General features: G+C 33.7%; 1 protein-coding gene and 1 long non-coding RNA gene across 9 annotated transcripts in view; one reads left to right on the top strand and one right to left on the bottom strand.

Annotated features, from left to right (window-relative positions):
- MBD5 (methyl-CpG binding domain protein 5) overlaps positions 1-24,659 on the top strand; it is a 390,335-nt gene that overhangs the window by 94,400 nt on the left and 271,276 nt on the right. For 5 of the 7 annotated variants that reach the window (XM_074215120.1, XM_074215116.1, XM_074215118.1 and 2 more), the window contains exon 2: positions 17,825-17,879. The exons of 1 other annotated variant lie outside the window; for it this stretch is intronic. The gene's annotated coding sequence lies outside the window, so the exon portion shown is untranslated. The remainder of the gene's footprint in view (positions 1-17,824; positions 17,880-24,659) is intronic. One more of the 7 variants, XM_074215115.1, reaches the window with a different exon arrangement.
- Positions 986-20,944, bottom strand: LOC141507464 (uncharacterized). Of its 2 annotated transcripts, XR_012474158.1 has the most exons (5): positions 20,853-20,944; positions 18,105-18,427; positions 11,459-11,541; positions 2,715-2,812; positions 986-1,145 (listed from the first exon to the last, which is right to left on the bottom strand). It is a non-coding gene; the product is annotated as an uncharacterized LOC141507464 (long non-coding RNA). The 2 variants fall into 2 exon arrangements; XR_012474157.1 differs by lacking the exon at positions 986-1,145 and having other exon boundaries at positions 2,646-2,812.

The following is a 24,659-nucleotide window of genomic DNA, read 5'->3' on the forward strand; positions in this document are numbered from 1 at the left end:
GTTTAGCAATTCCCCAATTGATGTGCATCTCCCCAATTTCCAATTCCTTGCCATTACCAAAAGAGCTGCTCTGAATATTTTGGAACATGTAGGACTTTTTCCAATTTTCGCAATTTCTTCTGGATATAGACCTATAATAGGAATTCCTGGGTTGAAGGGTCTGAACAGTTTTATTGCTCATTGGGCATAGTTCCATATTGCTCTCCACCTTTAATCTTAATCTGTCTTCTGTCTCGATCTTCTAATGGTCAACCAATGGATCTTATTGTCTCAGTAGACCTCTTCCTCTCTCTTTTTCATCATGCAACGACCATTTTAGTTTTTTCTGTTTTGGATTACACTGAGGTATTGTCTTCTCTTATGCTGGCATCCAGAAACGGAGTTATTCCTATCTTCCACTGTGCCTCCCAGCATTCTGTGAATTACATGTTTATGCCTTCTCCCCCTTGGTGACTATGAGTTTTGATTTTGTCTCTAACTCCTGTTTTTACAAGAAGGGACTCAGGTTTAACAGGATGGCAATTATTGGAATTTACACTAGCTTTCAAGCCTCTTCTTTCCCCTTATTCCCCTACCACACACACCATTTCAGCATACTTCAGATCCATTTGCCAGAGGTACCACTGGCTTTTCTTCATGTGTCTCTTCTCCCAACTACTGCCTTCTGGCTTGTTTGTTTGAGGGAGTTCTTGCTGGATTCCTTGATTTTAATACTTTTTCCAATACTTTACCTGCCAGTCCATTTGCCTGAAGTGATTTCTCTGTTTTTGCCTCTTATCCACCTTAAATATTTATGACTTGCTTATTAACATAAACACTGACTTTCCTTACATTTCCTTTACCAGTCTTTTTTGGCTTCTGGATATTTTTAATGCATTTTTAGACTAGATGGAAGAGTTTATTTCTCTTTCTCATTGGTTCTCTTTAACATCAGTCTATAGCCATTCACATTGCCATTTTAATCAACAAGATTCCTACTCTCTGTTTTAGACATACATGATCATGTTGATGTCTTTTAGTTTGCTCCTTTCGTGCCTCTATACCAGAATTAGTTTGTCTACTGTGTACCTTTAGGTTTTCTTGTGCAGTTACTGTCTTTTTACTCTTAGATGTGTTGCTTAATGATTTGCATCCATACTAAATCACTAAAAGAATAAAGATAAAAAGAATGATTTTTAGGGTCATATTTCATGGTTATAGAAAAAAACTACAATCCCCTTCCAAGTCATCCCATCTAGTAGTTGGAATTTGTTTGAACTAGTGAGCTGCTTTTACAGATATGTTTCTCCAATACGTTGCTGTATATTCAGTATTCCACAGATAGTTGAATGAAATGAACTGTTGAGGAAACTGATTTGAACGCTTATTTTTTTGACATCAGCCTATAAAACCCTCCATCTAAGGAGAAAAGTTGCCATCTTGTTGCAGTGAAGTGCTCAAAAACAGCAAGATAATAAATAGATTTACTAAAGCAATGTGAATGGAAAGAATTTTTTTTTTAATCTGAATGCTGCATAGTTATAATGAACTAATTTGGGTCTGAAAAAGAGATGAGAAAAGTACTTTGTTCATCATGCTAAGGACGCAATGGAAGTTGAATGTTCCTTATACTGGTGGACATGGTTGTATTCATTTTTCAGAATTACACACATACACAAATACACTTCATGTCTGTACTTTTTCTGGTAAAAAGAAAAAAACTAGGTGGCAATTAGGTGGCGTAGTATATAGAGCACCGGCCTTGGAGTCAGGAGGACTTGAGTTCAAATCCGGCCTTATACACTTAATAATTTCCTAGTGCTGTGACCTTGGGCAAGTCACTTAACCCTAGCAAAACACACAAAAAAAGAAAAAAGTAGAAACAAAGTGTGGAATAGTAGGACAAATGATCATGCAAAACTATACCTACTTTTTTTTTAAAAAGCATTGACTATGTAGAATTTGTAGACTCATGGAAAAATTTGTAAGAGATACAGATTTAAAAAAAGTAGAATAATGCAGATGAGATGATAAGCAAAGTTTATGGAAGATAGCATAACATACTTGAAAGAATCCTGACTAGCTAAGGTGACTGTTAAAATCTCATACTTTCTCCTTGCATGACCTTGGGCAACTCCTTATTCTCATTTCCCAAATGAGACAGCAATAGATAAACTAAATTTCTCTAGATTTATTTTAGCCCCAAATCTGTAATTTTATGATCTTCTTATTTTAGTGTATAACAAGATCATAATATTCACTAACTAATGTAGGGCTTTAATGTTTACAAAGCCTTTTCATTTAGTTCATTTTATTCTCAACAATCTTTTGAAGTAGATTATTGTTCCCATTTTACAGACAAGGAAACTGACACTGAAAGTGGGTAAATGTTAATCTAGAGTCTTACAACTAAGATGTGTCTAAATCAGGATTTGTATTCAGATCATCCTGACTCCACATCCAGTAGTCTTTTGCTATGCCATCTACTTGCACTGCTAAAAGCCAAATGACATCAAATTAATTACTGTGATAGGAAATAACACTACAAATAAAAGGAATGAAACCAGTCCATGCTTTCAATTAACTCAAGTCCTACCAGCAAGACATGCTTAAATACATACCAGCTATAAGGAGAACAAATAAAAGAAGGAAACAGAAGGGAGTCATTAAAGTTTATTGACTAGGGGAGTAGCATGGTCATATCTATACTTTAAGATAGTCATTTACAATTATACCTGTGGGGATGGACTGGAGAATTGAGGAATTTTGAGCTTGTCAGACCAATTAATATTCCTGTTCAGTTGTCTAAGAGAGAGGTGCTAAGTACTTGAACCTATGTGATGAAAGAATCATATAGGAGAGTTATTGTTAATGTATAAAGTTAAAATTTGGCAATTGATTGAATATATGGGATAAAGGACACTAAAAAAATCAAGTATACACTAACAGTTATAAACTTGGAAGACCAGAATAATTTTAGCAGTAAGGTCAGAAACCTATTGATATGGTAATTATTCCATTATATTCCCACAGTTGCTATTGCTGATTAAAATTCCCTCCATCCATTCCTCCTCATTCCCATTTATTCTATTTTCTCTCTCCCCTTTCACTATGTCCCCCTTCAAAAGTGTACTATGGGGCAGACAGAGCATGGCCCTGGGGCGAGGAGGCCCAGAGCCTACATCCTATCCCAGACACTCAGCAACCACCCAGCCCTGTGGTCCCAGGTAGGCCACTCAACACTACCACCTTGCAAAAAACAAACAAAAAATGTGCTGTTTCTGACTAGCCTCACCTCTGCCACCTACATCCCCTCTCTCCTCCCCCTACCCCCTTTTTCTCATCCCTTTCCTCTCTGTTTTCTTTTGGGTAAAAGATTTCTTTACCCTTTTAAGTGTATATGTTGTTTCCTCTGAGTCATTTCCGGTGAGAATGAAGGTTCATTCATTTCCCTTCACCTCCCCCCCCTTCCACTTCATTATAAAACCTTTTTTCCTGACTTTTTTTTATGTGAACTGTCTTAGCCCATTCTAGCTCTCCTTTCCCTTTCTCCCAGTACATTCCCTTTTCACATTTACTCTCCTAACTGCTCTAATAAATGAGGAGGTTCATATGAGTATTATCAGTATCTTCTTTCATTGCAGGAATGTACAATTAATCATCATTAAATCTCTCATGATTTACCCTCCCTTACCACCCTCTCTCTGCTTCCCCTGAGTCCTATACTTGAAGATCAAACTTTCTGTTTAGCTTTGGTCATTCTACAGGAAAATTTGAAATTCCCCTATTTCATTGATTGTCCATCTTTTCCCCTGGAAGAAGTTGTTCAATTTTGCTGGGTAGTAGATTATTCATTGTAATCCAAGCTCTTTTGCCTTCTGGAATATTATATTCTGAGCTCTTAATGTGGATGCTACTAAGTCCTGTGTATTTCTGACTGTAGGTAGCTCCACTATATTGGAATTGTTCCTTTCTGGCTGCTTATGATATTTTCTCTTTGACTTGAGAGTTTGGGAATTTGTCTATAAATTCCTGGAAGGTATTTTTTTTTATATCTCTTTCAGGAGGACATAGGTGGATTCCCTCAATTTCTACTTTACCCTCTGCTTCTTGGATATCAGGGCAATTTTCCTATAGAAATTCTTTAAAATGAAGTCAAGGCTCTTTTCCTGATCCTGACTTTCAGGTAGCCTAATAATTTTTAAATTATCTCTCCTGTATCTGTTCTCATGGTCAGTTGTTTTTCCAGTGAGATATTTCACATTTTCCTCTAATTTTTCATTCTTTTGGTTTTCTTTTATTGTTTCTTTATTCCTTACAAAGTCATTAGCTTCCTTTTAGCTCCATTCTATATTTGAAGGAGTTGTTTTCTTCAGAGAGCTTTCTTATCTTCTTTTCCATCTGGCCACCTCAGCTTTTTAAGGTATTCTTCTCATTAACTTTGTGGGTTGCTTTTTCTAACTCACCTAAACTGGTTTTTAACATGTTGTTTTTCTTCAGCGTTTTTTGGGATTTCCTTGACTAAACTTCTGACTTGGCTTTCATGTTTTTCCTCCATTGCTCTCATTTCTCTTCCCACTTTTTCCTCTGCCTCCCTTTCTTTATGTTCAGAATCTTTTTTTAGCTCTCCCATAACCTGAGACCAATTGCTATTTTTCTTGGAGATTTTGGATACAGAAGCTTGGACTTTGTCATCTTCTGAGTGTGTGTTTTGATCCTCCATGGGAGCAAAGTAATTGTTTATGGTCAGATTCTTTTTTTCTGTTTACTCATTTCCCCAGCCTGTGTCTTGGTTTTTGGGTGCTTTCCAAACTTTTGAGTTGTTATTGGGACACCCCTGCAAGAACCTCAGTTCCTTCACTGTCTCATGAGAGGCTCTGACTGCTCTACTGGTCTGTGCATGACCACAAGCATACCCCTCTGCCCTGAAACTGTGAGAAGGGTTTCTGTGGTAAAATGGGGGTTTCTTGTGGTAAAATGGGGGCCCAGACTGTGATCTGTATCTGAATATGGACAGTGTACAAGAGTCCTGTCCCAGGGATAGAGGAGAGAACTCAACAGTCTCCCCCTACCCGCCTTGCCTTCCATGGACTGAGTGCTCTGGGAGCAGCTGCAGGGCGGCTCCCTGCTGGGCAGCAATGTGAGCTTGCTTCTGTTTCCCAGGAACTGAATTGCTCCAAGGGCCACACCTGGGCTGAGGGCCACGCTGGCTTGGACTCTGCCCTCACTCTGGTAGAGGTTTCCCCACTGATCTTTCAAGTTGTGCTTGGTGTTCCCTGGATTGGCATGTCTGACAACTGCTTCTGTGGCACAAGCTGGCACACCCTAGGTACTAGGTGCCCCGTGGCCTGTTCCCAGAAGGTTCTAAAAAAAACTATTAACTCAAAAAAAAATCCCTTGTTTCATGAAGAATTCTTCCAGCCAGAGTTGCACAAATCATCTCCTAATATACTCTGGGACAAATAAGTATTCAATTTCCTTTTATGATTCTTTTTGTTTTTATTATTGATATCAATATGTTAACTGTTTTCATGACTCTGCTTACTTTACTCTGTCAGTTCAAAAAGTTATTTTATGTTTCTTCACTCTTCTATAAATTCTACTTAATCATCATTGTTTGACTTCATGTAATACTATTTAGCCATTCCCTAATTGATAGTTCTGACTTTTCTTTCCTATTATTCACTATTTTTTTAAAAGTTTTTGCAAGGCAATGGGGTTAAATGGCTTGCCCAAGGCCACAAAGCTAGGTAATTATTAAGTGTCTGAGGCCAGATTTGAACTCAGGTACTCCTGACTCCAGGGTCAGTGCTCTATCCACTGTGCCACCTAGCCCCCCCCCCCATTATTCCCTATTACAAAAGATTGTTGCTTTATACTTTTTTTCTTTATTTTTCTTGAGTTTATTTTAGGTTGTGTTTTATTTCACAACATGACTAATATTGAAATATGTTTTGCATGACTGCATATATAGCCTGTATCAAATTGCTTTCCTTCTTAGCGAGCAAGAGAGAGAGAGAGAGAGAGAGAGAGAGAGAGAGAGAGAGAGAGAGACAGAGTGGAGAGACGGAGGGATAGATTTTAGAACTCAACATTTTAAAAATTGAAGGTTAAAAATTATTTTATATGTAATTGGGGAAAAATAAAGTAAAGTACTGCTGTAATTTTTGGTATATCTGGAAATTTTTTAACTCCCCTGGGGGCATATACATAGGAATAGAAATTCTTGGCCAAAAATAGGACTGTGTTACAAAAAATTTATTATAATTTGTGATTGTTTTAGAATATGGATGAACTGCTTTAAAGCTCTACTAGCAAGATATTAGTGTACTTGTATCTCCATGGGAACATGGACTGTTTCTATCTATTGTTATATTTTCAAATTTGTTAGCTATGATAGAAACCTCAGTATTTAATTGTCATTGTTCTTATTAGAAATATGTGCAAACATGTTCTTAGCAACAAACCATATAAACATATTTTTACAAACATGAATTTAATATGTCGTTTTAACTTTTTCTGACTTTCTATTTGCTCTCTTCTGTTTATTTTTATTATATTAAAATTCTTTTTCCCTTCTTTCCTCCATTATTATCATTAGCTCCCTCTACCTCCTTCCCATTCATCCAGCAGAAAAAATTTGTGTTTGTATATGAAAATATGTTTCCATTCTATACCTACAGAGTCCATCAGTTCTAGTTATATTCTGTCATTAAATGTTGATCTTTATAAATTTCAGTTTATAATTGTTATTTTGATGTTTCACTTCATTCTTTATCATTTCATACAATTCAGATTTTTCATGCTCCATCCATTTCATTATTTCTTACGGTACATAATACTTTATTATATTAATATGTCAAATTATTTTAACCATTTCCCTACTCATCCATCTTTTTACTAGACTAAGTAGATTTTATGATTACAGCTACCTGTCTCAGTAGATAGAGCACCAACCCTGGAGTCAGGAGGATCTGAGTTCAAATATAAAACTTCATTCACTTGACACTTCTAGCTGTGTATCTTGGGCAAGTCACTTAACCCTGGTTGCTTTGCATCCAGGACCATCTCTAGTCATCCTTTTCCACATCTGTACACCAGACCCAGATGACTCTGGAGGAAAAAGTGTGACTGGTGACTTTTCACAGCACCTCCTCACTCAAATCCATTTCATGTGCATGTCATGGCATCACCTGCCTTCTTTGAGAATGAAGGACAAAACAATGATTTGAGGTCTAGAAGTACTATTTTGCTTTCATTGACTGCTTTTAAAAATATTATTTTCCTTAAAAAAAAGATCTTCTCTAAATTTTTCCTCTAAGTGAATGATATTTTATTTAGCTCTTTAAAATGGCTTTGAAACTTTTATAAGTACTGAACTAAATCTATGATTAATATATTTTAGTATCTTTTTATCAGATTGGTTTGGGTCCACTTTTGAACAATTACTATTCCTATAATTAATTCCTTATATCTTTAAGGAATGAATTTAAAGATATCTTCAATATGTGTTGGTAAATTGGTTCCCAGATATTTTATCCCTTAGGAGAATTATGCTCACTATATTAGGGAAAAGGATCCTCATTTCTTTGTTCATGTGTTTATTATAAAAACAGCTAATATTTTCCCCACTGCAATTATTCTATTTTTAGATACACACTGGTATTGGAAATGACCCTTCTTTTTCTGTACTAGGATTTTTAGCTTAGATATATGTTGCCCTTTTTCAAAGACTTTTTCTGTATCAGTGGTGATGTTTGGCTTTCATTCTCAAAGAAGGTCATGATATCAGGGAGGTGATACCATGACAAGTGCATGAATTGGATTTGAGTGAGGGGGTGCCATGCTAAGTCAGCAGTGTCATTTTTTCCTCCCGAGCCATTTGGCTAATGGTCAGATATGAATCAGGACAACTGGAAATGGCCCTGTGAGGCAATCAGAGTTAAATGACTTGCCTAAGGTCACACAGCTATTAAGTGTCTGAAGCTGAATCCCGAACTCCTGTCTTCCTGACTCCAAGGCCAGTATTCTATGCACTGTACCACCGTAGCTACCCTTTGTATTTTTTTCTATCAATATAAAATTTAATTTAGGATATTTTTCTTCTTGCTATGATTATGTAAGATTTTTTTGAATTTGGAACTGTCTTTGAATTTCAATTATTAGAGCTCTTTGATCTTGGAAATTTTGTGTACCTCTGCATTCTTTTTCCTAGAATATTATTTTACATTTTTATGAATTATTTAGTGATACCAATTCTTTTCTTGCTTACCTTTGCTCCCTTTAGTTGAGGTATTAGAATCATATTTGATTTATGAAATGATTTTGATGAGGTGTTTTCTTATGACATTTGGAAATAATTTACATACTCTAAATTTTAATTGCTCTCTAAATATTTGTCAGAATTCATCTGTTAAATCCTTCTGGATTGAGAATTTTTTTCCTTTGTTAATCCTTTTGAAGCATTCAGTTTTCCTTTTAGAATTTTGGTTGGTTAAGATTTCATTTTCATTTTTTTCTAATTTAGTTTTTTATATTTTATAGATAATTTCTCTAAATTCTTGAATTCTTGGTTTTTGATTTATGTGTTTAAGTTCTAAATTTTCATTTTTTTCTATTTTTATAACTTCATCTTTTGTAATTAGTATGAGTTCTTGTGTTTTCAGTGTTTTAAGTATCCATTTCATGATTTTTAAAAACTTACTGTGATGTTTCTATATTCTATTCTTGTGAACTCTTCTTCATTTATTTCTTTTTCTGAAGTTTTTGCTTTGAGAAAAGGAACTATTCCTTCATCTTATCATTCATTATGTGATCCATATGATTGACTGGTAATGTGCTTTACATTTATCCTTTACACATTTATTTTACAGTATTGTACTATATAGCACTCTGCATTTTAATAATATTTGCTTGTTTAATTTCCTTTTTTTCTGAATTTAAGTTGAAGTTAGTAAAAAACAATTTCCATTTTTTTCTGTTATATTTCCCTTAAATATTTACATTTAAATTTATTGATTTCAAAGAATAATATATCGGGATTTTGTGATTACAAAATACATTCATGAAAATCATTCAGAATTATGAATTCTTAATCCCCCTTATGTATGTGGCTTGATTAATAATTTTTCATAGTTCATATTCAGTATATATTTCTAGTCAATCAGCTTTGGAATAAAAGGATATCCATTATTTTTGTCTTTTATTGCATACTGGCAGATTGTTTTCCAAACAGATCCTACTAAGTTTGCACTTCCATGATCAGTATTTAAACATACATATTTCTCTGTGCCCTAGTAAGTATTTCCTTCCTTCAACTTTTCTTTATTTATATACTTGTATGGATGGTAGCTGCATTCAAAACTACATCATTTTGATCATTTGTTTGATAAAATATTTTTGGTGAAAATAATAATTTGTTTCTCCTTTTTGCAAAATTTTCTACTCTTGATCAAATATAACTTTTTTGTGCAAGAACTTACTTTGTAGGTGATACAGTGGATAGAGCACTGACCTTGGAATTAAGAGAACAGGAGTTCGAATCCAGTTTCAAACACATGGCACTTGCTAACTTAAATGACTTTGGGCAAGTCATTTAACCCTGATTGCCTCTCATCCAGAACTATCTCCAGTCATCCTGATTCATATCTGACCACTAGATCCAGATGACTCTGGAGGTGAAGATAAGGCTTCTGACTTAGCCCAGCAACCCCTCACTCTGATCCAGTTCATGTGCTTCTTATGGTGTCACCTCCCTGATGTCGAGAATGAAGGACTAACATTGTCAAAACATAACATGTCAAGTTTCTCATCAGTAGCAATAGACATAAACATTTTAGGTTGTTTTTCCTGGTACAGACTTCTTTGTTTTTGGATGTCAGAGATATATCCTTGAGTTGGTTGTCTTTGCATAATCAGAACAATAACTAGTCAGAGCTAGGATCATCAGAATTTCATAGCTAACACAAAAAAATTTAGAAATGAAGCAAAATATGGTCTATAATTAAGAATGCTTAACTTTGAATTATTTAATTACTGTATTGAAAATTTTAAATCATAAATTAACAATATCAGTAACATTGCCAACTATAATTTCATCTATAATTACATTAATGTAACTGATTACTCTATAAAAAGATGAAAGAGCCCAGGAAGTACATTTGTCAGGAGACATGTCTGTCTTGTCAGATCAAAGAAAATGGATGTAAAAATCAACACTGAGTTACAGTATTTATTCATTTATAAAATCCTTTAAGAAAAGATGATCAGGGGCGGCTAGGTGGCATAGTGGATAAAGCACCGACCCTGGAGTCAGGAGTACCTGGGTTCAAATCTGGTCTCAGGCACTTAATAATTACCTAGCTGTGTGGCCTTAGGCAAGCCACTTAACCCCATTTGCCTTGCAAAAACCTAAAAAAAAAAAAAAAGATGATCAGTCACATTAGGTCAGTCATATCTTGGGGTTGGGGAAGCAATGGAGTTTAAAAAAATACTTGACTGAACATCTAGTTAAGCAGTGTTGTTTCAAAAGCAAAGGATGAAAATGGACAGACAAGAAAAATGGAAAAGATTTGATAAAATTATTGTAGCTGTTTTGTCCATTGAAGAGGCACCATCAGATGGTAACATCATAGTCCCTGAAATTCCTACAGAGTAAGTAAAAATGGTGCTAAAGAGAACAAATATCAGGGAAACAACCAGATTAGATCAAGTGTACATATGTGTGTGTGTGTGTGTGTGTGTGTGTATTTGCAGATTTTTGCATACATGTCCATATGCATTATATATATGTGTGTGTGTGTATTATATATTAATATGAAGTCTGTGTTGGAGGCCACACAATAATATGAGAAAAGTCATGGACTTTAATTAATTTCAAAGGAAAGGTGACCAAGAAAATAACAACACTGATGTGTGCCTATTTCACTTTATGTAAAATTCCTAAATTCAAATGCATAAGAAATGAGGGCATCTCATTGATTGAATTTCTTTTCAGTTAGTTGGATTTTTATTTTATAGTATAGATCATAACTGTTCTTAATATAAGTCCTGTGTTTTTCTAAGTTAACATCTTTTATAAATGTGACACAAGTAAATTTTACTAGAGGTTTATGTAGAACTTCAGTGAACCTCTAATAATAAGCTTCAGGTGAGATATAAAATATGAAAATAATGTAATCTCTCCATAGTATTCACCACTGTGATATAGAATATCTGGTAGAGAGTTCAGAAGATATTCTGTATACATTGTGCCATCTTCCAGAAGCTCCTTTTTACATGTTGGTTGATTCCAGTCCCAAGACATTTGAAAGCTTCCTGGAAGGGATTTGTGAATACTCAAGGGAGTCATTCCAAAAACAAATATATTTTCTTAAGAATCAAAGGAAAAGAGCAAGAATTTTACAACAATCATCCTGACTTGTTTATGCTGGTGGTTCTTTTCATTATCATTGCTACATTTATTGTGAGTATTATTTACCTGTATCCGATTGTTTTACTTTGCATCAGTTTTTATAAGTTTTTCCATGCTTCTCTGTAGTCATCCTGTTCCTGGTTAGAAGTCTTCATCAATTCAGAGATCAAAAGAAATTTACAAAGCAGGAAAACAGGGAAAAAAATCTATGAATGAATAGTTTTAATATCCATGATATAAAGACAACTTATCTAAATAATATAAACATAAACAGAGCCAATTCCCAGTATAAAAAGTGGTCAAATAATATGAACATATATTTCTCAAATGAATGGTAAAGAATTAACAACCAAATTAACAAATAAATGTATGCTCCAAATCATTGATAGAGAAATTCAAACCCAAACAACTCTGAAGTTTCACTTTAAAAGCACTCATCAAGGGGTGGCTGGGTGGCACAGTGGATAGAGCACCAGCCCCAGAGGCAGGAGTACTTGAGTTCAAATCCAGCCTCAGACACTTAATAATTACCTAGCCCTTGGGCAAGCCACTTAACCCCATTTGCCTTGAAAAAAAAAACTAAAAAAAAAGCACTCATCAAATTATCAAAAATAACAAAGGGTAGAAGGTTTAATGCAACCATTCTAAAACAAATCAACTTTTTTTAAAAAACTGTCCCTTCATATCATTTCCTATTTTTTCCATATTTTGTGGTGTTGTTCAGTCATATCTAATGCTTCATGACTCGATTGTCCATAGCATACCCAGCCATTAGATCTCTCAGTATACAAGTTGATGTTCATTATCTCCATGACACTAATCTATATTCATCTCTTCCACTACCTTTCTCTTTTCCTTTTGCCTTCAGTCTCTCCAAACATCAAGGCATTTCCATAGAGTCCCATCTTTTCATTATGTAGCATTCTTTGACCTTTCAGTGATTAACCTGAAAAAATTTAAGTATTGACAGACTTGATCTTCTTGGTTACAGAAGTCTTGTCAGCACCATAGTTTGAAAGTGTCAATTTGCAGCTATTAGCTTTTCTTACAGTTCAAGTCTCGTAGCTATACATTACTACTTTAAAAAACATAACTTTGACTAAATGGACCTCTCCTGACAAGATGATATCTGCTTTTCAGCAGCTTTCCTTCTAAGGAGCAAACATCTTTTACTATCAAAGCTGCAGTTATCATCTGCAGTGATCTTTGAGCCCAAGAATATAAATTCTGACACTGCTTCCATTTCTTTTCCCTCTATTTGCCAGGAAGTAATGGGACCAGTTGTCTAGATATTAGTTTGTTTTGTTTTTTATATTTTTTCAAGCCAGTTTTTACACCTTCCTTTACCCTCATCAGGAGACTTATTAATTTTTGTTTACTTTCTGCCATCAAAATGGTATCATCTACATATCTGAAATTATTGCTATTTTCCCCAGACAACCTTAATTCCAGCTTTTAATTCAGCTATCCTGGTGTTTTGGGTGATATATTTTGCATATAAGTTAAATACAGTATACAGCGTTGTCATGCTTTTCCAATCTTAAACCCAGTCAGTTATTCTGTTTGTTTCTAACTATTGTTTCTTAACCCATATACAGGTTCTTCAGGAGACAAGAATGATGATCTGGTTTCCCCATTTTTGAGAACTTGACACATTTTGTGGTGATTCACACAGTCAAAGGCTCTATTGTATTCAGTGAAGAAATCAATGTTTTGTTGGAACTAGTTACTTTCTCCATAATCCAGTAATTGTTGGCAATTTGGTCTCTACTTCCTCTGCCTATTCAAAAGCCTGCCTGTATTATTTCTGTTAATTCTCAGCTCAACTTACATATTCCTGAAACTTAGCTTGTATAAACAACCTTAAGCGTAACTTCCATAACTTTGTCGGCACATGAAAATGAGCACAGTTGTTCAGTTATTTGAGTATCCTTTCTATAAAACTGTAATATAAAGTAATTTTTTTTCCTAATCCACTGACCACCATTCAGATTTGCTGGCATATTGAATAAAATACTTTAACAGAATTATCTTTTATAATTTTAAATGACTCATCTGGAATTCTGTCATTCCACTTGATATCATTTTCCAGGATGTCTGACTCTATATCAGTAAATATATTATCGTAGTTATCAGGGATGTTAAGATCTTTCTGGTATAGTTCTTTTGTATATTCTTGTCACCTCTCCTTAATTTCTTCTGCTTCTATTAAGTTTTCTTGGTGTATTATTGTGACCATTTTTGCACAAAACATTCCCTGATATCCCTTATTTTACTGAAGAGATTTCATCTTTTTATTAATTTTTTTCCCTCTGGTTTTTTGCATTGCTTATTTAAGCTTATTCTGCTTATTCTCTTAAGTTCTACATTCATTAGGGATATATCTTTCACTTTCCCATTTACCTTTTGCTTTCCTTCTTTACTTAGCTATTTGTAAATCTCATCAGACAAACATTTTACTGTCTTGCTTTTCTTTTTCTGTGGGTTGTTTTTTTGTTGGTACCTCCTATACAATGTTTGAACCTTTGTTCATAGTTTTTCAAGAAGTACATCTACCAGATCTAATCTTTTAAATCTATTCCACTCCTCTATTCCATAATCAAAAGGGATGCAATAAAAAACTTATAATTTGAGCCACTGTCAACTCCAGGTCTTACTTTAACAAACTGCATGGAACTTCTCCATGTTTAACTGCAAAGTACATACTCAGTCTGATTTTTGTGGTGGCGGTTTTTACTTTTTTTATTTTCTACTTTTTTAATCCTTTTCACATTTCTGTTTGGAACTAGAAAAAAAGTTGTTGAAGTAAATGTTAGAACTAGATATGCCTACAAAATAGCAAGAATACTGATTATTACTGAATCGATTTCCATTTGTAGAGTTGCCTTTTAGTTGTTGAAAAATAATTTTTGCTGTGATCAACAAATCATCTTAAATATCTGCCCTGCTTCATTTGCTTTGACTTCCAAAGTTAAACTTACCTCCCAATCATCTTTTGATTTCCTACTTTAACATTCCAATACCTAATGATGAATGTGATAACTTTTTTCCCTACCATTTCTAGGTCTTCATAGACTTAGTCAACTTTGATCTTTTTGACAACAGTGGTTGGAACATAAACTTAAATTTATGTGATTTTGAAAAGTTTCCTTGGATTCTAACAGATATTGTTGTCATTTTTTAGATTATACCCCTGTACTGCTTTTCTCACCTTTTTTATTAACTATGAGGACTGCGCTATTTCTCATAAAGGATTCTTGACCTCAGTATTATATATAGTGATCACCTGAATTAAAATTTACGTTCATTTAATTTAACTGAACATTTAAGTTCACTGACACCCAGGTTGTCAGTGTTTTCCATCTCCTGCTTGACCACATCCTGGGTTTCTTATCTGGGTTCCAATGAAACAGTGTTCTCTACAGCATCAGACTTGCTTTTGTCATTGGTAGCATCTGCATCAGCTTGTTTTCAGCTTTGGCCCAGATGTTTCATTAGTATTGGAGCTATTTGTTATTGCCTTCCAGTCTTACCTAGTACCATATTGAACACTTCCAACCTAAGTGATTTATCTTCAAGTGTCGTCTCTTTTATCATTTTAATATTGTGCATGGGTTTCTTGATAAAGATAGTGGAATAATTTGCTATTTTTTTTCTTCACTGGATCACCTTTTTTCAAAGATCTCTAATGATATGTTCATATTGGGTAAACTTGCATGGGTAAACTTGTATGGATAAACATGTATGCAAGCCTGTCTTCCTTGACAGATCAGTGATGGGGGGGCAGGTCAGGGTTGGGGAGACTGTATATAAATATTTTTTAAATTTTATCTGGTAAAAATGACATTTTATTGGTATTTTTGCTATTACATTATAAATGAATTTAGAGAGTATTGCTGCAGTGCTATATTAATCCAAAGCATCTGAATTCTAACATCTAATTCAAAACACTGAATTTTCTTCCAATTATATAGATCTTTATTTTAGTAATATAAATATAATTTCACAATTGTTACAAACAAAACTTCTGTTCAAGATAATTCCCTAATATCTGATCTTTTGAGGCAGTGTTTTGGTGGTGGTGGTTTTTAGTTTTGTTTTTTTTTTATTTTCTACTTATTTAATCCTTTCTTTTGACATTTCTGTTTGGAACTAGAAAAAAAAAGTTGTTGAAATAAATGTTAGAACTAGATATGCCTACAAAATAGCAAGAATACTGATTATTATTGAATCGATGTTGACTTCTAAGGGATAAAATGGTGTAATGGGTAGAAAATAATACTCCCATCTGGGAAAACTTGGTTCAAGAATTGTCCATAATGGGAAATAAATGGAGCCCCTTAAGCAAGCTATACCAATTCTGGGTGCTAAGGAGTCAGTGACATAGAGTTTCCCAACCTGAGAACTCTCCAGATACTATGTTTTCTTGATCATTTTTACTAATAAATAGTAATTTTTTTTAAATGTGTTAAATCTTTTGGTAGTACTTGATCAATATTTTTGTTTTATTTTTGATGGAAACAGTTCTTTTTCTAGATGTGCTTGATATGTCATGAGAAATAATCATATTTTGAGTGCTTAATTTCAAATATTAATCTCTTTAATAAAATGTCTAACTTCTACTAAATATATTATTTTTGGCCTATAAATGTGATAAATGCTGATGTCCTTGTTTGGTGATTGTTCTTAGTGGAACTCTTTCTAATATTTTTCCACTTCATGTTGCATAGACCCTGATTTCTAGGTGAATAATTTTTATTGTATCACACAAGAATGCCTTCCATTATGTCATTGGTAGTGTCTTCCCATCTCAATTACTTGCTAGATGATCCTCGACAACTCAATCTGCATTAACCTCAACTTCTTTATAAATTTCTTTTAAAATTTATAGTAATAAATAAAATTACTTAATATAAATAATTGCATTATTCCTTCTAATTTGTTTACTACCAGTAGTAGTATAAATTTGATTCTCATTGCTATTTGATCTATATTCCCTAAATTTTATTATGCTGTATTCATGTTTATTTTATCTTTGATACAATCTGCTACACTAAAATATACTTACTTCCTTATTCCAGAAGTCATTCTCCAATAAAACATGTTTTAAGTTGTAGTTTTTTTTTATCACATTAATGTCTTAATTTTTTAATTATATTTCCTCAAGCTTTAGGTAATATTTAAAATTTCTGCTCCTTTGCATTTTCCTAAGTCTTTGCTATGACCTGGAAGGTGATGACTTTTTGATGAATGTTCCATGTTTATTGGGACTGGAGTGGGTGTGAGGTTGGGGGTCAAGGTGCAGGAATTATTACTTTATTATTTTTCCTACTAAGTACTCCCTGTTTCCATTAATTCCGGTTCATTCAGTCCCTGTTCATATGTGTTACTTATTCATCTTTTTTACTTAGTTTATTTTATTCTAGTAGTTCATGATTTGAAGTCTCCAGATTACTGATTTTCTCACAGTTTTTAGAGATTAAGGTGCATTATTTTTATAAGCTTAACCTAAGATTATTTGCTGAATATATATTAAAATAAAAGTAGGATGGAAAAGAATTAACCTGTGCTGAATAGGGCTTCAAGTCCTTACTAAAGCATACTAACTTTTTGACTGAGGGTAAATCACCTAACTTCTCAGGTGCCTAAAATTCTCTCTAGATCCATGTCAGGTATTTGATTAGCTGTTGTGCAGAGATGAGAGGAGTTTCCATATGGCAATTTCCCCTGAATAATTAAGAGACATGTCTAGATTTACTTTTTAAAAAATCCTCTAAATTGATAGCGACTTTTTGTGGTACTTTTAATTTCTGTGATTTTTAAAAACCTCTTTGTGTTTTCTAGTTTACATTTTATTTTTATGATATTTTAATTTTGGTTCTTTATTTTTTGATCCCTCATACTTGATGATAGCATTTATTCCATTATTTCTATTAAACTTTCTATGTCTTTTAGCATTCAGTGTATTTTTTGCAGATAACATACTGTTTTTAAAATTAATTTTGTAGTTTTTTTAAAAAATATAATTGTAAAGCACTTTGATTTTTTCATTATCTTTCTGATATAATTCTTGATTTTCCTCCAGTCCCACTAATTAGTAATTTGACCAATATAAGTTGAGTCACTTTTATCAAGCTTATGGAACAATCACTATTTAAGTCCACAATTAAGTTCTTAAATCTCTAATGCTATTTCAAGTAAGACTTTTTTTAAAGTTATGTACTTTAAGCTTCTCTGGGTTTTTTAAATGTATGTATTTTTTTTAAAGAATTCTTGGCTTTACTTAGAAATTGATGCTGCAATGGAAATCCCCTCTTCTGCAAAGATTTTTTTTTCAATATCTTTGGTAATTTTTGGTTTTTTTTAAAAGACATTTTCTCTGATATACAATTTGATGCTTCTTTGTTAAGTAATTATCTTTTCTTCTTTTAGCAGCTTGAAAGATTTTTACCATCACAATATTGAAGTCTGAAGATAATGTGCCTGGGTGAGTTGAATTTGGAGTTTCCTCTTGTTACAGTTCCCTGTATTTAGTTTATTTCTAGAAGATCACTTGTTGTTGTTTTTTTACTGTTTTTAAAAAAAATTTTTCACATTTCATAAAATAGAATGATTTACCCCATATCTGTCACCAGCATCATAGTTACTTTCTGAGCTTTTTTTCCATTTCTAAAATCTTATCAGCCATTCTATTTTTTTGTAGCATTCTTACCTTTAGTTCTGTTCTTTGATATTTTAAAAATCCCTAAATTTTTTTTCTATTCTGTTTCATTTCATGATAATCTTCCTGGATTTTTTTAACAACTGTCTTCACTTCTTAGGCATGATAATACCTTAGCTGAGTTGTAAAGATCTCATATATGTGACATATCCCTCTTGAGGGACTGAGTAGTACAAAATTACAGGTATTTTCCATCCAATTGCATCCTCAGGGTCAGGAACTGTTTTCCAACTTGTTTTCTAATTCCCTTCAGTGGTCCATATGGTATTCTTCCCATGGTTGGCACTCTTTAAATTTATCTTTCTTGAGCCTTTCTGTAAAGGTAAAATAACATTGAAATGTTTGTACTTTCTTTCCAAGATCCTAATAGCAAAATGTCCTTATCAGCTAAGTATTATCATAAACATTTTCAATATATAACACATGTTTATCAATATTAAACAAAATGGATGTCAATTATAACAAATATTGTTGATTTTAGTTTTATTTTGTACATTTGTAAAATTTATTTAAACATTGAGGCTTAAAAAATAATTAGAAAAAATTAGACTGTAACTTCAGCAATTTAGATTGAAAACTCGTTAAAGACAGAAGACTTACTAATCTTCTATTTCTGTATTCCTTGGTTATGCTGAGTTCAGTGCTAGAATTATGGACTGAAATTACTTATTTAGCTTCTTTCGACATTCATGCTTATTTATTTGATCCTGGTACATATTTTTCACATAGTTTCATACTCTTATAAGTTACAATTTTGACTCCTTTCTTTAAAAATCCCACCTCAGCAACTTTCCCAAAAGCAGTTGTCTAAAGTATCCTTTCTTTTCAATGAAAGCATATAATATACACTATACTGTTTAGAATTAATATCTTGTTCTTTTATGGAAACCTCTTTAAAGAAGTAGAATAGGGTGCAGCTAGGTAGCACAGTGGATAGAACACTGGCCCTGGAATCATTAGTACCTGATTTCAAATCTGGCCTCAGATTCTTAATATTTAGCTGTGTGACCTTGGACAAGTCACTTAACCCCATTTCCTTAAGGGAGATAAAACAAGATTTAGGAAAATTTTAAAAGTCCAAAGAGTAAAGTACACTCTTGACAAATTCACGTATCCTTGGATTCATCTTGAAAATAACCTTTCATAAGTACCTGTTTACACACAGGACAATACTAAGTGCTATTCCAAGAAATGGAAATGGAAATAGTATCTGCTTTCTAGAGTAGTATATAGCATATGTTATTGGTTAAAAAAATAAACAAAAACTTAATGTTTTATACTCCATCGATTTTATATTCTTCAGCCTTAACATAAAAATATGACATGGTAACTTTGTTTATATCCCTATTATAATGGAATATATTTTCATTATTATTTCAAATTTATTCAGAAAATATTGGTAATATCCTTTTTTAAAATAACTTTTTTATTTGTTCTTTTTCCCATGGTAATTATGCTCATTTGTTTTATATATATTTAAATTAAACATTCAATTTAATAAATTATTAAATGATCCAAGTTGCTATTATTATGAAAATATTCAGGGAAATCCTCATTTTTATGTTATCTGTATTCCTTAGGAGCTCACCCTCAAGCACTATTTTCTCCCAACTCGCAATTCGAAGATTTTGCAAAAATGGTCAGTGAGGCTGTTGTCCTGATTCAGTTTTTTTTATTCTTGTTTTCTAATTTTGCATTTTATTTTGATGCTATATTTTCGTATGCATCTATTAAACATTTTTTCTTAGGCCCTTGATTCATTTTGCACTCACTGTCAAATAAAAGTTCATTAAAAACACTTTTATCTAGACCTATGCTTTGCGTATTTTAAGTTTAAATGAATTTTCCTCTAGCAAAACTTGAGAGTTGCTTTACACCTAGCACATTAAGTCCAAATTCCCAAAGTTTGGTACTCAGCACTCTTCATAACTTGACCCCCGCCTATCCAATAAATTTTATCTTTTACTATTTTCCAACTCATCCTCCACACAGGTAGTTTCCCTAAATTCTCTTTCATGTCATAGCCGTATATATCCTTTTCCACATAGACACATGCACAGTCATCCCATTCTTATTTTCCCTATATCTTGACTCATGCCATTCTTATACAGTCCTTTCATGTAGTCTGCCTATTGAATCCCATCCTAATATGGGAGTTATCATGAAAATATGTGTGTGTGTGTTTGTGTATGTGTGTACACTTGTACACACACACAAATAGGTTATATTCAGAATAAACAAGAAGAAATGAAAAGAAAAGGTCCCTAGAATTAGAAGGAATTGAGAAAAGCTCCCTATAAATTTTGCATTTTAGTTGAGACTTGAAGGCAGAAAAGTTAGTAGATGGAGTTCAAGGAGAATATTCCAGTAATGTAGGACAGCCAGAGAAAATGCCTGGAGCTGAGTGTGTTGCTTGTGGAACAACCAGGAGGCCATTGTCACCGAATCAAAGATTACATGGTGGGAAGTAAGGCATAGAAGACTGGAAAGGTAGAATAGGCCTGGATGATGGACTTTGAATGCCAAATAAAGCTTTTTATATTTTCTCCTTGAAGTACTATAAAGCCATTGGAGTTTATTGAATAAGGGAGAGTCATGATCAGACTTGTACTTTAGCAAAATATCTTTGATAACTTAATGGGGAATGGATTAGATTTAAAAGAGACTTAAGGCTGGCAACCCATCAGCAGTCTACTACGTTATTCAGGTGTGACATGATGAGGGCCTGTCTGTACTTACAGTGGTGGCACAGTCAGAGGAGAGAAGGGAACATTTTGGAGCCATGCTGCAGAGGTGAAATCAACAGACCTTGGCAACAGATTGGAGGTGGGGGAGGGGTGGAATGGAGAGATAAATAATGAGTAATCTAAGATGATATCTAGGTTCTGAGCATGGGGGCACTGGGGAGATAGTATTGCCTTGGATAGTAAGAGGGAAGGTTGGGGAAAGAGGGATTAAAGAAAAAAGATAATGAGTTCTGTTTTGGACATGTGGAGTTTAAGATCTCTAATGAACATCCAGTTTAAGATGTCTGAATATATTAGATTGCCTGAGGGATTCATGACACAAAAAGGGATAAGAACTTTGCTGTAGTAATTCTCTTTTCACAAACTTATTTGTTTCCTACTTACATTTGATTTTTTAACCTTTGTTGAAAAAATTAGGTATGTTATGTATGGATTATGTAATTCGGTATGTTACACATGGATTTTTTTTGTTCAATTGGATTCCATTTTAAAATAGGATTTTCATATTTAAAAAGAGAAATTGATAATTTAGACAAGTAAAAGCAGCTAAATCTAAGATCTTGCCCTATAATACCTGGGACATTTTTTTTAATTGGAATTGGAGATGGGATCAAATATGATCTCTGAACTAATGTAGCTTTAATGAGAAGATAAGGGAAGCAAATGACATGCAAAACTGTAGGCTGTAAGTCAGATGAAGTATGTATTACTTATGGTTCTTCAAGTTCTTAGTTGTATAACATTGGGTAACTTTTTTAACCCTTCTTTTCCTCAGTTTCCTCATCTGTAAATGGTAATGATTCCCATCCTACAGGGTTATATAATAATTCCCATCCTACATAACACTATTGATGTATGTACTGAATTTGATGATCAAGTAAATGAAATTTCTTTTAAAACTGTAAAATATAACTGAAATGGGAGCTATTTTAGTAATTTTTTTATTACCTCAATATGTTCAAATCTACCCTCCTATTTAAAGTTACTTAATGTAGTGCTTATAAAAGTTCAAAAGACATAGTTTCTGGTCACTTAATCATGTTATTTATAAGGTTAGCAAGTTTATTAATAAAAGGATAGTCATTTGGCCATCTCTCTTAGACTAAAGATCCCTTGAAGACAATCAACTTTGGCTAATTCTGTAATGGATATTACAATGAGAAGCTGAACTATTTTACAATGATGGTCTCCTTGTATTGACTTGGGTGCCCAAAGTTTTCTCAAAGAGACTTAGCAATTTCCTTATCATTTGTCTAACAAAAGAGGGAATCAACATTCCCAGACCTATCTGAGAAAACACAATGAGCAAGAATGCCCACATTTAGAATTTTTTTACTGTCTGATTAAATCTTGGTTTGGGGAAATCTTAGAGAAGGATTTACTACTCTTACTGATTTCTGGATAAAGAAGTAGAAAAGGGGAAAAACCTTGGTTCTAATACAAGAGTGAAATAACCATTTCTCTCACTGTTAATTTACTTCAATCATATGACCATCCAAATATGTCCCTGTTCAAATATTCTTACCCACACTGCCATTATGCCATCCCTGCAAATCAGCTTTTCATTATTTTCTGTTTTTATACTGGTTCATGACCAGTTCTTGACACAGTGTGCTCCTTGATCATATGGCCCTCACCCTTAATATAAAAATGGAGCTATGAGGCATTTAAAAAAATTTTATAACAAATCACTAGGATCCTAATAAATCATTAAATGATGTTTGCATATTTGTGTGTATACTTATGAAATTTGCTTCCAGACTCTAAGAATTTTTTTTTTTACTTTGCTACATCATCAAGTAGTGATTAAAGTAATGCTAAGTACTGGAAAGGTATTAGATTGGAGCCCAAACTCTGACATTTTCTGAAAAGCTGAAAAAAGTGTGAGTACTGTCATAGTGACACGTTATATAGGTTGCAGTCCAGGAATACTCTTCCTATATAGAGAGAAGCTTATTGTCAGCTATTTGGCCACTTGACTGATAAATTATTTTACCATGGTATTTCATTAAGTAAAGAGGGAATTCCTCAGCTCCCAAATCTGACACCCCTTTCTTGATCCTAAAACATTTCTTGACCTTTATGATGCATCTGACATTAGTTACCCCTGTTAGTTCCTAGGTACTTATTTCTTTCTTGTTTTTAAGTATTTTTTTTTCTTTAGGTTCACCTCTTACCTATCTTACCTAGGCACTTAATCTCGATTTCTTATTCTTTCATTTCCCATAAAGTTAATCAGTTGCCAGATCTTTCCATTTCTACCTCCACAGTATCTCTTGCATCTAATTCCTTTTCAGTATTCAAACAGTTCTCATGTTAATTCAAGCCAACATATTTTTTGCAACAGCTTCTTACCTGGTCTGTTCACCCCAAGTCTCTTCCCTTTTCAATCCTTTCTACAAACTATTGCCAAATTCATTTTCCTAAGTGCTGATCTGACCATGTTACTTCTCTATTCAAACAATTCCAGTGGCTTTCTATTGCCTTTCAGATAAAATGTACACCCCCCCCCCCTTTTATCTTTTAAAGTCCTGAAAAGTCTGGATTCATGTTCTCTTTCTCTTTACCATTTTACTTTCCATTTCCCATCTCTGTGGACTTTTACCTTAAACTGATTCCCATGGCTCAATTGAAGTCTTAACCTTTTCTTTCCTCTCCTTCAGAAAACCCTCTTTCTTGAACACATAGCTCAAGCAAAATACCTTCTACATGAAACTTTTCTTGATTCCCTTCAGTTACTAGAACACTCTTACCCAAACTACATTGTATTTAATTACTTTATATATGTTTCTATTTATTCTTCATATTTTTACATGTACTTGTCTTTCTCATCATAAGTAAGTTCCATATGATCAAGTTTAAAAATTAAATTTAAAAAATGTTTTGGTCTAGTTTCAGGTTTGAATGTGTGATGAATTCATGAAAGACTCTGACCCAGAAGTATTTAGGGACATTTGTTTGTGTGTTACTGTGGTTAGCTGAAATTAAAGGAGAGAGAATAAAGATAGTGTACTGATCCCCTGAGGGGATGAGTAAAGGACAGTTAGCTGAAGCAGCAGACCAGCTGCAGCAGCATCTGCTGCCATAAGTAACTTAAAGAGGGAAAACAAGATAAGGAACAGAAATTGGGACAGTTGCAAGCACACCTGTGCTGATAGAACAGCACCTATCAGGGGCCAAGGCCAGGTTTATGGAGGGGGCTCAGAGTCTGCTATATATTCTGGGAGTGAGGAATTGAGGCATTTCCCCTCATCTCAGAAAAGACTGAGATGATTCCATAAAATAGCCCTTTGGGGATGAGCCTGAAAAGCCAAGACCTTTACATTTCAGGAGGGCTTAAGGTGCTTAACTACAATGGGAGGGATAATCAGTATATTTCTCTTAGTATTTTCTCTGCTTCACTTCCAAATGGGGACTGCTTCATCCTGACAGCACTTACTAGCTTTTAATACATGCTTACTGTTTCCACTTCCTTAGTAATCTCACCAAGTGGCTCACAAGACTCTAAAAGTCAGAGTTTTTAGTTATTACTCTTGGTATTGACCCATATACAGGCTTGTATCTATTTTAGAAATTATACTACTAAAAAAAATCTAAGAAATTATACTACTCCACTCTCTTAAAATTGATTGGATATGAAAAGACTAGATCATTACATGATTCTGGGATCATTTCTTGGTGCTCCTATGTCTCAGGCGCACAGGTTACAATCTATCAGAATGTGGCTGATCAGACCAATACAAATTTGGCAGGCTTTACCACAAGTCAGGCACAAATAGGTTATGTGAATATTTGGGTG

Source organism: Macrotis lagotis, chromosome 1, assembly GCF_037893015.1.
Source record: "Macrotis lagotis isolate mMagLag1 chromosome 1, bilby.v1.9.chrom.fasta, whole genome shotgun sequence".
NCBI lineage: Eukaryota > Metazoa > Chordata > Mammalia > Peramelemorphia > Peramelidae > Macrotis > Macrotis lagotis.